The sequence below is a fragment of the Oncorhynchus masou genome, chromosome 19, assembly GCF_036934945.1.
Source record: "Oncorhynchus masou masou isolate Uvic2021 chromosome 19, UVic_Omas_1.1, whole genome shotgun sequence".
NCBI classification, from domain to species: Eukaryota; Metazoa; Chordata; class Actinopteri; order Salmoniformes; family Salmonidae; genus Oncorhynchus; species Oncorhynchus masou.
In genome coordinates this window covers 26,760,283-26,778,940 of record NC_088230.1, presented here as the reverse complement: position 1 = coordinate 26,778,940, position 18,658 = coordinate 26,760,283, and the positions used below count along the sequence as shown (strand labels likewise).

Below are 18,658 nucleotides of genomic sequence, written 5' to 3'. Positions count from 1 at the left end.
AATTTGTATCATTTGATTTACACAACATGCCTACCACTTTGAAGATGCAAAATGTTTTTTTGTGAAACAAACAAGAAAGACAAAAAACTGAAAACTTGAGCTTGCATAACTTTTCACCCCCTCCCCCAAAATCAATACTTTGTAGAGCCACCTTATGCAGCAATTACAACTGCAAGTCTCTTGGGGTATGTTTCTATAAGCTTGGAACATCAAGCCACTGGGATTTTTGCCCATTCTTCAAGTTGGATGGGTTCTGCTGGTGTACAGCAATCTTTAAGTCATACTTCAGATTCTCAATTGGATTAAGGTCTGGGCTTTGACTAGGCCATTCCAAGACATTTAACTGTTTCCCCTTAAACCACTCGAGTGTTACTTTGGCAGTATGCTTAGGGTCATTGTCCTCCATCCCAAGTGAACCTCCGTGCCAGTCTCAAATCTCTGAAAGACAAACAGGTTTCCCTCAAGAATTTCCCTGTATTTAGCGCCATCCATCATTCTTTCAATTCTGACCAGTTTCCCAGTTCCTGCCAATGAAAAACACCCCCGCAGCATGATGCTGCCACCACCATGCTTCACTGTAGGGATGGTGTTCTCGGGTGATGAGAGGTGTTGGGTTTGCACCAGACATAGCGTTTTCCTTGATGGCCAAAAACCTATATTTTAGTCTCATCTGATCAGAGTACCTTCTTCAATGTTTGGGGGAGTCTCCCACATTCCTTTGGCGAACACCAATTTATTTCTTTAAGCAATGGCTTTTTCTGGCCATTCTTCCGTAAAGCCCAGCTCTGTGGAGTGTACGGCTTAAGGCGGTCCTATACTCCAACAAATACTCCAATCTCCGCTGTGGAGCTTTGCAGCTCCGTCAGGGTTATCTTTGGTCTCTTTGTTGACTCTCTGATTGATGCCCTCCTTGCCTGGTCTGTGAGTTTTGGTGGGCGGCCCTCTCTTGGAAGGTTTGTTGTGCCATATTATTTCCATTTTTTAAAATAATGGATTTAATTGTGCTCCGTGGAATGTTCAACGTTTCTGATGTTTTTTTATAACCCAACCCTGATCTGTACTTCTCCACAACTTTGTCCCTGACCTGTTTGGAGAGCTCCTTGGTCGTCATAGTGCTGCTTGCTTGGTGGTGTTGCAGACTCTGGGCCCTTTCAGAACAGGTGTATGTATACTGAGATCATGTGACACAGATTGCACACAGGTGGACTTTAACTAACCATGTGACTTCTGAAGGTAATTGGTTGCACCAGGTTTTATTTAGGGGCTTCATAGCAAAGGGGGTGAATACATACACACACACCACTTTCACATTTTTTTTTTTTTAAATAAGTACTTTTTTTCACTTCACCAATTTGGACTATGTTGTGTCTGTCCATTACATGAAATCCAAATAAAAATCTATTTAAATTACAGGTTGTAATGCAACAAAATAGGAATAACGCCAAGGGGGATGAATACTTTTGCAGGGCTCTGTATAGCTGATTCTCAGAAGTTTACCTTGCTGAGTTCTGGAAACAGTTCCTCGACAGCAATATCCATCAGAACGTACGTCATCTTAGGGGAGCCAAGAGACAGGAACAAGAGGAGAGAAAACAGTTAATATCGCCATGAGACCTTGGCTGCAGAGAAGCTGTTACTCGTCTTCATGTTTGCCATTTAGCTTTACCTGCTTGTTGAGAAGTGGCTGCTGGAAGCCGTCAAAGAGAAGTCGGATGCCCTCGTACTTGGCCTCCTGTCCAATGCACTTTTCCATAAAGTCTACAAGGTGAAAAGACAGACACAGCAATACTGTACAGTTGAACTGAGGCCAATGTTATCTGCCTTTGCCATTAATGGGACTGATTGGTGAAACTGGAATGTTTCTACAATGGAAAATATCTGGGATAGGAGGAACCTCTAGGATGATCCCAGAGTTTCCGACTTGCAATTCCGTGTTGGATGATCGCTCAAAACAAATTTTTCCCACTCAGAGCAGGTGAATATGGCAAAAGAAAACTACTGAGTAGAGATAATATTAATAGTCAGCCAAAGCCTGGGTCTAACCTGGCAGATAATTCATCATCTCTCCAAATGCCTTCTTGGCTCTTCTCTGCTTGTCTCCTGTGGTGCGTTCCTCACTGTTCTCGCAGAACACAGCATCTGAAATTTGGCAGAAAATGTCATTATGAGTTTAGGAGAGCTGGATTAAGTAAGGCAGGGCAATCCCAGACCTCAATGGACATGGGATAACAAACAATATCATGGTGATTGGATTTGGATGAGCATTGAAGTGAAACAGCACACCTACAGTGATTTTGTATGCTACTCTTAAACTTTGGTTGAGCCTTAGGAAGGAAATAGGAGGGATTGGGGGAGAATGTCAACAAAACAGGATGCGTTACTGAAGGGACATACACAAGCGACCGCACGCACAAACACACACACACAGTACCTCTGAGCATGGTGACGAGAGACACCACACGGTGCTCCTGCAGGATCATCTCTAGTTTGTGTTGAATGTAGCTATCCATGTAGGCCTCAAATGTGTTCTTGAGCAAGATCCGCCCCCCTGACAGGATGTGATGCAACCAGTCTGGCATGTGGAACACGACTCGACCTGTCCATCAAACACAACACCAAACACAATGAAAAGAATCATGACTGGGCAACAGGTGTGTGTCTGACAGTCAGGATAAGCAAACCATCCTAAAAACTTTCTATCATGACAAACACTGTGGTGGCCATCACTGTGCTATCACAGTGCTAAAACTCTGGATTAACTTGCACAAGATGAGCGTTGGACCAAAAGGTCACTGGTTCGAATCCCCGAGCCGACTAGTTGAAAAATATGTCCATGTGCCCTTGAGCAAGTCACTCTGGATAAGAGTCTGCTAAATCAGTGTTTCCCAACTCCAGTACCCCCAACAGAACACCTTTTTGTTGTAGCCCTGGACAAACACCTGATTCAGCTCATTGGGGGCTTGAGGATTAGTTGACAGGTTGAATCAGGTGAGTTTGTCCGAGGCTACAACAAACATGTGTGCTGTTGGGGGTATTGGAGGACTAGAGTTGGGAAACACTATGCTAAATGACTAAAATGTAAAAATAAAAAGTATATTGGCTGAATCCTATAACAGTTAGTCATATGTTAGAAGCTTTGGCTTTTCCATTTATGTTTTGAGGTTGGTCTTCAGCTCGTTATCACGTAGGGCGCACCAATTGTTGTCACCTCGTTAGTCAGTATGTGTTACACCTGTGTTGGTTTCCATCTTGTTAGTGGGAAGGTGTTTCACCTGTGCTGGCCCAAGTGCTATTTAAGAGTGGCTGGCCCAAAGCTCCAGTTGTCTTGATAGATGCGGAGGGTTAACACCTTTAGTTGACGCTCTCTATTTAGATTTTTAGACAAACAATCCTTTATCTGACTTTGTTTCAAGCCATTAGTTTGGTGTGGGTTTTTCTTTTGTTAGCTTTTTCTTAGGCAAATTTAGTGGGCGCTCATGGTGGGTCACTTAGGTTCCAGTTGTTGTTGCTAGTCAACTTTCTGTGGACACCCCCATGAGTGTCTTTCAGAACCCCTCCTAAAACCCCACTTGTTTTGGTTGTTGTCAGTGACTCATTGTTTGTTCTCCCTTCTGTTTGAGTGCTGAGGAACGTGCCACATAGTTCAGTTCTTCTCTATGAAAGGGAACTACTACTTGTGCCTGGTCACTTACCCATAAACATCATGTAGTCATACATCCCTTCTACCGAGATCATCTCCATAAAGTAGTTCCGGTTATGTCTCTCCAGGGTCTCAAACAGATTAGCATTGTTTTTGTAGAGGTCATTGTAGAGCTAGGGAGAACAGGGACACTATTTTATTGACAGAATGAAAAATACAACTGTCAAGGCAGTTCTAAGCTATAGGGCAGTCAGTCAAGCCATCTTCTAACGTCTTTAATTAGTGGCTTGCAAAAGTATTCATCCCCTTGGCACTTTTCCTATTTTGTTGCCTTACAACCTGGTATTAAAATTGATTTGTTAGGGGTTTGTCTCATTTGATTTACACAACATACCTACCACTTTGTAGAAGCAAAATATGTTTTTATTGTGATACAAACGAGACAAAAAAACAAACTTAAGCGTGCATAACTATTCACCCCCCCAAAATCAATACTTTGTAGAGCCACCTTTTGCAGCAATTACTGCTGCAAGTCTCTTGGGGTATTTGACTCTAAGCTTGGAACATCTAGCCACTGGGATTTTTGCCCATTCCTCAAGGCAAAACTGCTCCAGCGCCTTCAAGTTGGATGGGAATGTACAGCAATCTGATTCTCAATTGGATTGAGGTCTGGCCTTTGACTAGGCCATTACAAGACATTTAAATGTTTACCCATAGGCCACTCAAGTGTTGAGTCATTGTCCTGCTGGAAGGCGAACCTCCATCACAGTCTCAAATCTCTGGAAGACCGAAACAAGTTTCCCTCAAGAATTCCCCTGTATTTAGCACCATCCATCATTCCTTCAATTCTGACCAGTTTCCCAGTCCCTGCTGATGAAAAACACCCCCGCAGCATGATGCTGCCACCACCGTGCTTCACTGTGGGGATGATATTCTCGGGGTGATAAGGTGTTGGGTTTGCACCAGACATAGCGTTTTCCTTGATAGCCAAAAATCTAAATTTTAGTCTCATCTGATCAGAGTACCTTCTTCCATATATTTGGGGAGTCTCCCACATGTCTTTTGGCAAACACCAAATGTGTTTGCTTAAAGAAAAAAATAAGCAATGCCTTTTTTTCTGGCCACTCTTCCGTAAAGCCCAGCTCTGTGGAGTGTACAGCATAAACTGGTCCTGTGGACAGATACTCCAATCTCCGCTGTGGAGCTTTGCAGCTTCTTCAGGGTTATCTTTGGTCTCTTTGTTGTCTCTCTGATTGATGACCTCCTTGCCTGGTCTGAGTTTTGGTGGGCGGCCCTCTCTTTGCAAGTTTGTTGTTGTGGTGCCATATTCTTTCCATTTTTTTTATTTTTACAATAGATTTAATTGTGTTCTGTGGGATGTTCAAAGTTTGATATTGTTTTATAACCCAACCCTGATCTGTACTTCTCCACAACTTTGTCCCTGACCTGTTTGGAGAGCTCCTTGGTCATCCTAGTGCTGCTTGCTTGGTGGTGCCTCTTGCTTAGTGGTGTTGTAGACTCTGGGGACTTTCAGAACAGATGTATGTATACTGAGATCATGTGACACTTAGATTGCACACAGGTGGACCTTAACTAACCATGTGACTTCTGAATGTAATTGGTTGCACCAGATCTTATTTAGGGGCTTCATAGCAAAGGGGTGAATACATATGCACGCACCACTTTTACATTTTTGGGGGATTGGGAGTTTCTTGGCAATGGACCCAAAATATCTATGTTTTGTTCCCAGAGCCACTTAGTTATCACTTTTGCCTTATGGCAAGGTGCTCCATCATGCTGGAAAAGGCATTGTTCATCACCAAACTGTTCCTGGATGGTTGGGAGAAGTTGAGCTTGGAGAATGTGTTGGTACCATTCTTTATTCATGGCTGTGTTCTTATGCAAAATTGTGAGTGAGCCCACTCCCTTGGCTGAGAAGCAACCCCACACATGAATGGTCTCAGGATGCTTTACTGTTGGCATGACACAGGACTGATGGTAGCGCTCACCTTGTCTTCTCTGGACAAGCTTTTTTCCGGATGCCCCAAACAATCAGCAAGAGGATTCATCAGAGAAAATGACTTTACCCCAGTCTTCAGCAGTCAAATCCCTGTACCTTTTGCAGAATATCAGTCTGTCCCTGATGTTTTTCCTGGAGAAAAGTGGCTTCTTTGCTGCCCTTCTTGACACCAGGCCATCCTCCAAAAGTCTTCACCTCACTGTGCATGCAGATGCACTCACACCTGCCTGCTGACATTCCTGAGCAAGCTCTGTACTGGTGGTGCCCCGATCCCGCAGCGGAATCAGTCTTGGCGCTTGCTGGACTTTCTTGGGCGCCCTGAAGCCTTCTTCACAATAATTGAACCGCTCTCGTTGAAGTTCTTGATGATCCGATAAATGGTCGATTTAGGTGCAATCTTACTGGCGGCAATATCCTTGCCTGTGAAGCCCTTTTTGTGCAAAGCAATGATGACGGCATGTGTTTCCTTGCAGGTAACCATGTTTGACAGAGGAAGAAAAATGATTCCAAACACCATCCTCCTTTTGAAGCTTCCAGTCTGTTATTCAAACTCAATCAGCATGACAGAGTGATCTCCAGCCTTGTCCTCATCAACACTCACACCTGTGTTAACGAGAGAATCACTGACATGATGTCAGCTGGTCCTTTTGTGGCAGGGCTGAAATGCAGTGGAAATGTTTTTGGGGGGATTCAGTTCATTTGCATGGCAAAGAGGGACTTCATCTTATCACTCTTCATAACATTCTGGAATATATGCAAATTGCCATCATACAAACTGAGGCAGCAAACTTTGAAAATTAATATTTGTGTGTCATTCTCAACTTTTGGCCACGACTGTACATATCAAAAGTCTGTTTTTTATATGCATAGTTTCAGTGGAAAATGTTCTTCTTCCAAAAGTGATAAACCCTGGAATGACCGGAACAGTCATGGTTTATGTTTTTGGGAAGGAGTGTGTAAAGATTTATCGTTCTGACATACATTTGAAGTCGGAAGTTTACATACACTTAGGTTAGAGTCATTAAAACTTGTTTTTCAACCACTCCAAAAATGTCTTGTTAACAAACTATAGTTTTGGCAAGTCGGTTAGGACATCTACTTTGTGCATGACACAAGTCATTTTTACAACAATTGTTTAACAGAGATTATTTCATGTATAATTCACTGTATCACAAATTCAGTGGGTCAGAAGTTTACATACACTAAGTTGACTGTGCCTTTAAACAGCTTGGAAAATTGCAGAAAATGAAGGCATGGCTTTAGAAGCTTCTGGTAGGCTAATTGACATCATTTGAGTCAACTGAAGGTGTACCTGTGGATGTATTTCAAGGCCTATCTTCGAACTTTGCTTGACATCATAGAAAAATCTAAAGAAATCAGCCAAGACCTTAGAAAATAAATTGTAGACCTCCACAAGTCTGGTTCGTCCTTGGGAGCAGTTAACAAATGCCTGAAGGTACCACGTTCATCTGTACAAACAATAGTACGCAAGTATAAACACCATGGGACCACGACACCACGCAGTCGTCATACTGCTCAGGAAGGAGACGTATTCTGTCTCCTAGAGATGAACGTACTTCGGTGTGAAAAGTGCAAATCATTCCCAGAACAACAGCAAATGACCTTGTGAAGATGCTGGAGGAAATAGGTACAAAAGTATCTATATCCACAGTAAAATGAGTCCTATATCGACATAACCTGAAAGGCCGCTCAGCAAGGAAGAAGCCACTGCTCTATAACCACCATAAAAAAGCCAGACTACAGTTTGCAACTGCACATGGGGACAAAGATCATACTTTTTGGAGAAATGTCCTCTGGTCTGATGAAACAAAAATAGAACTGTTTGGCCATAATGACCATTGTTATGTTTGGAGGAAAAGGGGGAGGCTTGCAAGCTGAAGAACACCATCCCAACCATGAAGAACGGGGGTGGCAGCATCATGTTGTGGGGGTGCTTTGCTACAGGAGGGACTGGTGCACTTCACAAAATAGATGGCATCATGAGGAACGGAAATTATGTGGATATATTGAATCAACATCTCAAGACATCAGTCAGTAAATTAAAACTTGGTCGCAAATGGGTCTTCCAAATGGACAATGACCCCAAGCATACTTCCAAAGTTGTGGCAAAATGGCTTAAGGACAACGAAGTCATGGTATTTGAGTGGCCATCACAAAGCCCTGACCTCAATCCTATAGAAGATTTGTGGGCAGAACTGAAAAAGCATGTGCGAGCAAGGAGGCCTACAAACCTGACTCAGTTACACCAGCTCTGTCAGAAGGAATGGGTCAAAATTCACCCAACTTATTGTGGGAAGCTTGTGGAAGGCTACCCAAAACGTTTGACCCAAGTTAAACAATTTAAAGGCAATGCTACCAAATACTAATTGAGTGTATGTAAATTTCTGACCCACTGGGAATGTGATGAAAAAAATTAAAGCTGAAATAAATCACTACTATTATTCCGACATTTCACATTCTTAAAATAAAGTGGTGGTCCTAACTGACCTAAGACAGGGATTCTTACAAGGATTAAATGTCAGGAATTGTGAAAAACTGAGTTTAAATGTATTTGGCTGAGGTGTATGTAAACTTCCAACTTCAGGTAGCCTAGTGGTTAGAGCGTTGGACTAGTAACCGGAAGGTTGCAAGTTCAAACCCCCGAGCTGGCAAGGTACAAATCTGTCGTTCTGCCCCTGAACAGGCAGTTAACCCACTGTTCCTAGGCAGTCATTGAAAATAAGAATTTGTTACCTAGTTAAAATAAAAGGTCAAATAAAGTGAGAACATCCTGGCAGAGAGCAGGGGTAAGGAGATAATCAGTGATTAAGGCTGTCCACTCAGGCAGGATATATCCCTACATATAGCTAAGCTGGATGGGAGGGGTATACATAGTGTTTCCACTGTGAAGTATGTATAGGACAGATGGGAAGTTTTGCACAGAGATTTTAAATTAGGTAAAACCAGGGAATTTGGGGGAATTTCGCAACCGTAGCTGACCTTGTTGTACTCAGCAGTAGAGCTGAGTGTGGTCAGCTCAGGCCTGCTGGGTTTGACTTTGGGAGATTCACAAGAGTTGAAGAAGGACTGGATGAAAGGCTCTAGGTTCTGTCCTTTCTGGCAGGCAGAGGAAAAACAGACACAACATCATGATTAATATCACACCACTGAGCTGGGAGGTCTGCAACACCATTGTCTGATCATATATTCTTTATTTAAGAGTAACTACAGTATATCCCAAGAGATATTCTACTATTAAAATCCCACTGGACAAATGCCTCTTACCTCTTTTATAATTTTTCCAGGAACAGACCTGAATATTTTACCTGAGAAAGAATAAAATCAATTTGTCAACACAGCTACACATGATGCTACATAGCTAATCAACAATGAATTTCTCCTATATTTCTCTATGGCATCTTTAGTCCTCCTTGTATTAATGTGTGGGTTTTTAAGGATTGCATCCCAATTGGCACCCTATTCCCTACACATTGCATATCTATTATGCTCTGGTCAAAAGTAGTGCACTATATGGGAAATAGGGTGCCATTTGGGATACATACAACCTAGGACTTTTTAGTGCTCCTTGTGTTATACATAAGTGTTATTTGATGCGCCATACCCAGGTTTACATCAGGCATCATCTTGTCCATGAACTGAGTCTCCATGCTGTGAGGTGACAGGAAGTCTGCCAACAGCTGACTGTTACTCAACTCTGGGTGCTGCAGCAGTCTCTGTTTACAACACATACATATATTATAGTAGTTATAGTGGTCAGTCTATATCATGGAAAGAGCCGTTCATAATGTTTTGTAGGAATACCTGCAAATACTCCTCAAATTCTTCCCTCTTTGATGATAGGAACTCATAGTTCTTTGGTCCTATAATTCTTTTCGAAGGGAGCTGTGCATCTGCAAATGAGCCTGTGCAACAAAAAAAAACTAGTTAAAAACTACCAGTGACGCATATCAAATGTGAAAAAAGGTAACGGAAGCTCACATCTACTAACCACAGGACTTCAGAGATGACAAAGCCAAACATGTATACTTCCTCTGAAGAAATGTGTGAGAAAGTACACAATGTCGTCTTACCGTGGAACTCTGTGAGTTTATTTTCTAGAACGTAGAATTCCATGTATCGTCTGAAGATGGACCAGGCCTCTGTTTCATGTCCCACTGAAACAGAAAAAAAAATCACTCAAGAATCAACACAATTGAAAACCAACATCAATACTGCAGTTTTATATTTCCCCCAATTCCCACACACATAATTCATAGAACACATATATAGTGCATCTTAAATGGCACCCTATTCCGTACAAAGTACACTACTTTTGACCAGGGCCCTCTGATCAAAAGTAGTGTACTGTGTAGGGAATAGGGTGGCATTTGGGACTTTAACATAAACAGCTCGAGCCGTGCCCTCACCTTCCTTCATGTCATTGCGTTCCACGTCGATGCAGAACACGGGTACCCTCTCCTTCTTCACCTCGTCATCGTAAAAGTCAATGTAGGGGATGGTGATGCTCCAGGCTGACAAGTTCCTCAGGACTCCTGGAGTACTAGCTGCCTCCACAGGGGAGTCATCCTCCATCACCATAGTCGCTTCTTCAACCTGCAACACAACATGGGATGTCAAAAAGGCACTTCATATAATTAATTAAAATTCCTTTATTTGTATGGCATGTTCAATGATGTGTTAGTGTGTGAAAATTCAAGAACGATATTGGAATTGGAAATAATTGTTGTGTGATACTTTAAAGTGATATCCCCGGAGTGTATTTTTTTTTAAACTGCACTTACTACTAAAGTAACTGACAATTCAATCAAAATCACTATGGAAACCCAGCCTGTGGTTACAATATGCAGGAATAGAAATCCCCCAGTCATATGCATGGTGGAGGATGGGGATGTGATCATAGTTTCGGTGTCAGTGTTCGTTTTGGGGGGGGGGGTCTCACCGCTTCATCTTCAGCGTCGACCATGGAGTACGGCAGCATCGCCCCTCCATGGTGGTGCTCTTGAAGACGCCTTTGATTTTGCTGCCGATCCGGCTGATCCCAAACGTCTCCCCTCGTTTTGAGACGTTCCTTCACAGGCACACACGAACACAGAAGTCAACACACACTAGGAAATTGAATGCCAGACAGGCAGCTGTGTGAAACTGCATGTGTTGTTGCTGTCAACAGTTGATGCCACTTATCCAAACATCTGCTGTTAATGCAGCGATGATGCCTCAAATGGTGCTATGCAGTTCAAAATAATTCAAAATGCTGCAAAGATGTTGAAACTATAAGTCCAAAGTCAAAATGCCATGCTGAGGTCCAAATCCAAACATGAACACACAAAGAGAGCACACATTATGAAACGTTGCACATTCTACTAATGCCAAGCAGACAGATGAGAACAGATGCACTCAAGCAATGAGAGGTAGTTTGTAGTTGTGTACAGGAGTCCATGCTTACAGACTGAGGCTCACATCTAGCCATATGTCAGTAAAGGTGGTTTGAATGTTGGATGGGCAGCTTAGTGCAGACCAAATATTAGGGACAAGAAGGGAAGCTTGAAGAGGTGAAATTGAGGCCCTCCAACGCTGTCCCGACAAGGAGATCTGGCATCCATTATACACAAGAGAACTATGGGCGCTCACACAAGACATGGATAGACCATTAGAGAAACAGTATGAGAGGAGATTAGTTATGGGGCCATGGGAAACCCCATATTTCTCCTCTTCCTCCATTCTGTGGCTCGAGTTCAACGCCAAAACTAGAAATTAAAATACTATTCAAAGCACCTGCTACCTTGAATGTTCAACAATTATTCAACTGAATAAAAACAATTACATATAACCCCAACTCTTGTTCAGTTACAGCAATACAAGGTAAAGAGCAAGTCTTAAAAAAACAACACAAACGCTAGCTTGCAAAAGCCTACTGAAGAAAAGTGCTTATTGCCCCACAATGCTTTTTCTACAGCAAATTTTGGTTCCATTCACTGCAGTCTGGGCTAATAATATCTGGCATGCAGGAAACTCAATGGCAGTCGGCAGCAGGACATTAACCTGGTCTGCATCATTCCCAAACACATACTCACCTCATATCATCCACACTCAGACTATTCCTGGAATAACAGCAAGATAAACAGCATAAGCCCACAGCTACAGGCTTCAAATAGTACAATATAGCTTCAGTGCCATCGTTTGTGATGGGCGTAAACAGGCCTATGTTTGAGGTGGGCGTAAACAGGCCTATGTTAACAAGACACCACCCTAATGTGGAGTCTTGGCTGAAACTACACTTAACACGTCTGTTATGAAGAAGAAGAAAGCTCTCCAATAAAGTCTCTATTTAGATGCAAAGAGAAAATGTGTGTGTATATGAGTGAGTGAAAATAAAGAACACTAAACACTTCAGCTTAGAAGAATATTACACCTCTTTCTAATGTCACAGTCATTGCCATCAGGAGCACAAACCTGTTCATTCTGGAGTCCCTTTTTGGAGACTCTGCCCCCATCAGCAGGTATCTGAAATACTGCAGAGATAGAGTTATGAATGGGAAAAATATTATCAGTTAGTCAACTTGCTTTTGTATATTGACACGTTCACGTTGTCATTGTATCATGTTCTGGCTCGTTGTAGGATAATTCCATTGAAGGCGATGAGATTAGGGTGTGTGGTTTATGTCCACATAGAAAGTACAGGTTGCGTCCCAATAATCTCTCTTTTTCCAGAAATGTGCACTTGTTCACTTCCCTTCATGGATTAGAAAGGAAAATGACAGGCAGGTACAGTTGAAGTCCGAAGTTTACATACAGCCAAATACATTTAAACTCAGTTTTTCACAATTCCTGACATTTAATCCAAGTAAAAATTCCCTGTCTTAGGTCAGTTAGGATCACCACTTTATTTTAAGAATGTAAAATGTCAGAATAATAGTAGAGGGAATTTATTTATTTCAGCTTTAATTTCTTTCATCACATTCCCAGTGGGTCAGAAGTTTACATACGCTCAATTAGTATTTGGTAGCATTGCCTTTAAATTGTTTAACTTGGGTCAAACGTTTTGGGTAGCCTTCCATAAGCTTCCCACAATAAGTTGGGTGAATTTTGGCCCATTCCTCCTGACAGAGCTGGGGTAACTGAGTCAGGTTTGTAGGCATCCTTGCTCACACACGCTTTTTCAGTTCTACCCACAAAATGTTCTATATGATTGAGGTCAGGGCTTTGTGATGGCCATTCAAATACCTTGACTTCGTTGTCATTAAGCCATTTTTCCACAACTTTGAAAGTATGTTTGGGGTTATTGTCCATTGGGAAGACCCATTTGCAACCATGCTTTAACTTACTGACTGGTGTCTTGAGACGTTGATTCAATATATCCACATAATTTCCGTTCCTCATGTGCCATCTATTTTGAGAAGTGCACCAGTCCCTCCTGCAGCAAAGCACCCCCACAAAACACGATGCTGCCACACCCGTGCTTCACGGTTGGGATGGTGTTCTTCGGCTTGCAAGCCTCCACCTTTTTCCTCCAAATATAACGATGGTCATTTGGGCCAAACAGTTCTACTTTTGTTTCATCAGACCTGAGGACATTTATACAAAAAATACGATCTTTGTCCCCATATGCAGTTGCAAACCATACTCTGGCTTTTTTATGGCGGTTTTGGAGCAGTGGCTTCTTCCTTGCTGAGCGGCCTTTCAGATTATGTCGATATAGGACTCATTGTACTGTGGATAAAGATACTTTTGTACCTGTTTTCTCCAGCATCTTCACAAGGTCGTTTGCTGTTGTTCTGGGATTGAGTTGCACTTTTTGCATCAAAGTACGTTCATCTCTCGGAGACAGAACGCGTCTCTTTCCTGAGCGGTATGAAGGTTGCGTCGTCCCATGGTGTTATTACTTGCATACTATTGTTTGTACAGATGAACGTGACACCTTCAGGCGTTTGGAAATTGCTCCCAAGGATGAACCAGACTTGCGCAGGTCTACAATTTTTTTCTGTGGTCTGGCTGATTTCTTTTGATTTTCTCATGATGTCAACCAAAGAGGGACTGAGTTTGAAGGTAGGCCTTGATATACATCCACAGGTACTTGAAATATATCCTCCTATTGACTCAAATTATGTCAATTAGCCTATCAGAAGCTAAAGCCATGAGATAATTTTCTGGAATTTTCCAAGCCGTTTATAGGCACAGTAAACTTAGTGTATGTAAACTTCTGACCCACTGAAATTGTGATACAGTGAATTATAAGTGAAATAATTTGTTTAAACAATTGTTGGAAAAATGACTTGTGTCATGCACAAAGTAGATGTCCTAACCGACTTGCCAAAACTATAGTTTGTTAACAAGAAATTTGCGGAGTGTTTGAAAAAAAAAGTTTTAATGACTCCAACCTAAGTGTATGTAAACTTTCGAGATGGAAACTCCCTCTAGCCGAAGCCTACATGACCATTACAATGTTTTAAAATGTGTGGGCAGTAGTGAACGAGCGCAAACTTCAGGAAGTAGGTGAGATCATTGGGATTCAACCAGAGAGTAGTGTCAGTGCATGGCTGGGGCTCACCCCATCGCTGTGGCAGAACATGGGGGTGAAGACACTCTCCAGCAGGGACAGGACATGCTCGTAGGCCTCAAAGAGGCAGCGCATAGTCTGCAGCTTCACCACTCCCTCGTACGGCCCCTCTGCAACTAAAACAAGATACATGTTTTTAAAGGTTTATGGACTTCCAGAAAAGAGCACATCTCACATCACACTGTGTTAAATGACTGTGGTAAAATTGTGAGCACCAAGTCACTACCACAGCTTACTGTTTCGTATTTCCTCAACGATGAAGCGGTCAAAACTGATCTTGTCGATACTCTCCTCCAAGCAGTAGGTCTCGTAGACATGCTGCACCTCACCATGCAGACGCTGCAGCTCAGCTTCACTCAGCTCTGGACACAGGATCTTATCATTGAACTCCTCTGTAATACCATGAAGGAAAAGTGGATGAATGCTGTTAGTGTTACCAGATTGATCTGTGCTTTATAAAACTTTCAAATTCAAAAACTTAACTGAAAATAAGTGGGGTTGTGTAGTACCTCTAAATATCACTGGCTTGACTATGGTTATTTTACATGTCCTCCTGGACTTACATTAAATGGATCTTTGATGAATTTATATAAATGCCTCTCAATAGAGCAGTAGGCAGGAAAGACCTTACAGCCTTGTATGAGGTTCTATGAGATTTGTCCTTACCCACGGTGAGTAAGAACTGGAGCACGTGCACGGCTCCCTCCTGCTTTAGGAAGTTCATGAAGTGGAACAGAAGGTCCTGCTGCTCCCGAATCTCCTTCAGCTCCAGCTTCAGCACCTGGGAAACCAGATGGCAGAAGTAAAGACAGAGTTCAGCAGCTGTGTGTGCTCCCTAAATGGCACACTGTTCCCTTTATAGTCAACTACTTTTGAACAGGGCCCATAGAACCCATAGTAATGCACTATATAGGGAATAGGAGGCCATTTGGAACACATCCTGTGTTTGTCCATGCAAAACTCTACCAATATTTAATTTATCAATCTCTTCTCTTTTTTGTGTATTCTGTATAAGTTCATTAACTACCTTTCTCATTGTGCTTGTAATGGCTGATAGGGTACTGTACAGACAATTAATTGGTCAGTGGACTGGATATGTGGGTAACAAGGGCTTTCTGTGCCCATAGGACTAAGTACTTACAGATGTCTTCTTGGTACGAGGGTCAGCGTATTTCTGCAGGAATGGAACCAGGCTAGATGGTGGCTCCATGGCCGGCTCAGACTGGGAAAACAATTTAAGGAATGAATCACAAATGCACGACTGCATGATGCTTCCACTAGAAGATTGGTAAAAATGTGCAATTTACTTACTGGAGTGTCATCAACGAATATTAGCACCATGTGGTTCACAGTATCCTGAAAAGCAACAGAAGGAATGCATCAGTATGATGGAATGTGTCAACCACCACAGTTACTTTGCTAAAATTCCAGTTCTAAAATGTTCTGCTCGTTCATGCATTTCATTGATACAATCTTAATGCAGAGAGTTCTGAGTTTGTATAATTGGCCCATTCACTTGATTCTGCTCCTTTGAAAAACAAGGCTTGCTCAGCCTAAAGCTGTTCTTGCACGAGTCATGTGAATGGCCTTTAGCTTCTACACCCTCTATCACTAAGCACACATACATCATCATACTTACAGGATCAGCCATGAAGTCCATGATGGGGAGGAACACAGAGCCTACCAGGATCTCTTGCATCAGCACAGCTAGAGATCTGACAAAGAGTAAGACACATGATTCCAATTGCCTTGGTTCAAAAATAAATGTTTTCCTTTCCCTTCAACAGGTACACGGTCTCTGGATGTGTTCCAAATGGCACCCTTTTCCCTTTATACGACACTACTTTTGCCCTATGGGCCCTGGTCAAAAGTAGTGCACAATACAGGGGGTAGGGTGCCATTTGGGATGTAACTGTCTGGTTGATTTGGCCTACCTGCACTCAGTGGCTTTGGGAGGCATGAGATAGGCAAATAGCATCTTTGTCACCTTCCTGAGATAACGCAGCTCATCTTTGCGACTATGCAGGGCAAAATGTAAGTCAGGGCCATACTCAACCAGAGCAGCCTGCTGCAATCCCTCAGTGTTCTTCACTGAAACACACACACACAGTATTAAGCCTTGCACAGTCAGTGCACATTTTGTTCTCTACTGAACAACATCTTGCAGTGCAGAAACTTACTGCAATTTGTGTTACCAATCTACAGAAAATAAACCTTTTTGCTTGGCCTTTGCAATTATTTCAACGTGCTTCATGGCTGCTTTCATCATTTTGCCAGAAATAACTGAGGGGACATCAACCTGTATGAAACATTTTCACAGTTAGTGTAAAGCCGGAGTACATTAACAATGTATTAACCATAATCAGCAATATGTGGACCCTTGAAAAAGAGAGAGACTCTGGGTCTCAATGGTCTTTTCCTGGTTAAAAAAGGTTCAAACAAAAACAAAATTAAAAAGGCATACATAACTTGAATCGACTGAGAGTTATGCATCACCTTCTGAGCGCGTCGAACTAACACAGATGCAAAGAACCGAAAGGTCATTCTCAGTTCATCTACACATGCCTCATCATCTGTGATGTTCCTGTCATGTAAAGAAAAGCATAATGAAATATGCATTCACACTTCCCTTTCCACAGAACAGGGAAGTCTGTTCAAAATTGTTCAACTGTTCCACAGTTCAAAACTGTGGTAGAATCTACTCACCGGTACCAGGGATATACAAAATTCTCCAGAACCAACTCGAGCACCTACGGGCCAAACGATAATACAAAATGGATTTCCTGATTTGGACAATAAAGACATTGACTGATTGACAATCTGTTATAATTGTGATTTCTAATGAAAATCCTATTTAAAATGACCCATTGCAATACCTCAGACATGGAAGCATCCACTTTGGAGTAGACTTTCAAGTCCAACCATGGCTGATAGTTTTCTAGGAGTAATGTTGGTCTGTGAAGGACAACATATTTCAATAGTGATGTGAAAGAGAAGCACCGACTCAGTGTCCACTAGGTGGCAGATTAACTCTGCCAAATCCTTCTTTGACTTTTACTAATTAATCAATGCCACTGCTGTTCATTGATGCTCAATACAAGCTTCCATACATTCGCCATACATGTAAATGTGACATTTGGTCTGTTCTCCATTTGTGCTAGTCTTATATTGAGTGGTCTGACATACCTGTGACGTTTGCACTTTACTTTCCCACACACTGCACAGCTGTGTCCCAATGGAAACAGCTCCTGTTGCTCTTGCTGGTGGAAGAATAGATAGGGAGACCCTGTAGCTACAACACTTGTCACTTACTTTTGGATATCCCACTGACTAATGAGAAATTATCAACTGTTTACAGAAACATAATAAGCAACTCTATTACAAAACACTGCATTGCCCTCTGACTATTGAGTCATATTTATTATGGCACAATGAAGGAAAACATTTGCAACAGAAGACTACAATGAGTGTTTAGTTCAGGAGGTTGTCCCTCCGTTTCAATCTGTATTCTTCCATTTGGTGCATAGTGAACATGACCCTTGTACTTCAGGTTTTTGGAATGTGCTTACTTTGTTCTTGGGCTTTATGGTGTACAGGATGTTGGGCAGGAGTGATTCTGGACCGAGGGAGCAATAGAACGTAATCACTCCAGCCAGGAAGGACCAAAACACCATCAGAATGTGAAGATACCTAGAATAACCAGGTCAGACACATAGATGTCTAATACCTCAACTGGGAAAAAAATGAAATATTCTGAAAGAATGAGTATAGACAGGATGCTATACTGACTTTTCCCCCGACAGTTCTGAATTGAGCAAGATAACCGTTTTAACTACTTCAGATTACATGAGCATAAGGTATAACATTTGTAATTTATTCAAAAATAGACCGTTTGTCCACAAAACCTACCTATTAAGAAGTATAGTTAATGACAGCATGAAAACCAGAAGAAAGCAAAAGACAGGATATTGACGTCCAACTTCCCTCAAGACGTCAATTTGCAGTCCTTGCTTTAGGCTCTCCAGATAAACTCGAATACATTCCATTTTACAAATGGGATCTGTTGAAGATGTGAACATTGTATTTACTCACGCTTGCGTGAAAGGTGTAGCTAGCAATTTAGTTACATGGATAGCCTACTATTTGAAGTAATAAAGTTACCAGCAAAAAGTAACAGCACACCCGCTACAATTTACTTAAATTATCAAGAGGCACGCGGCATTAACTAGCTGGCTACTTACAAATGAGTAATCCAGGCAGCTAGTTCTACTTCAGACAGCGAACCATGTTATACTTTTATGTCAGTTTCAGATAGAAGTATAGCTAACTATGTCTTCATTTTAATTGTAGCGAGCTGGCGTTATTTCCTATGCCAGAAAGCGTTGTTTATTTCCTTGACAGATCGACTTGTTTCCTTAATCCT

General features: G+C 42.0%; 1 pseudogene; it reads right to left on the bottom strand.

The window, feature by feature from the left end:
• LOC135506083 (sorting nexin-14-like) overlaps positions 1-18,658 on the bottom strand; it is a 21,010-nt pseudogene extending 2,352 nt beyond the window's left edge.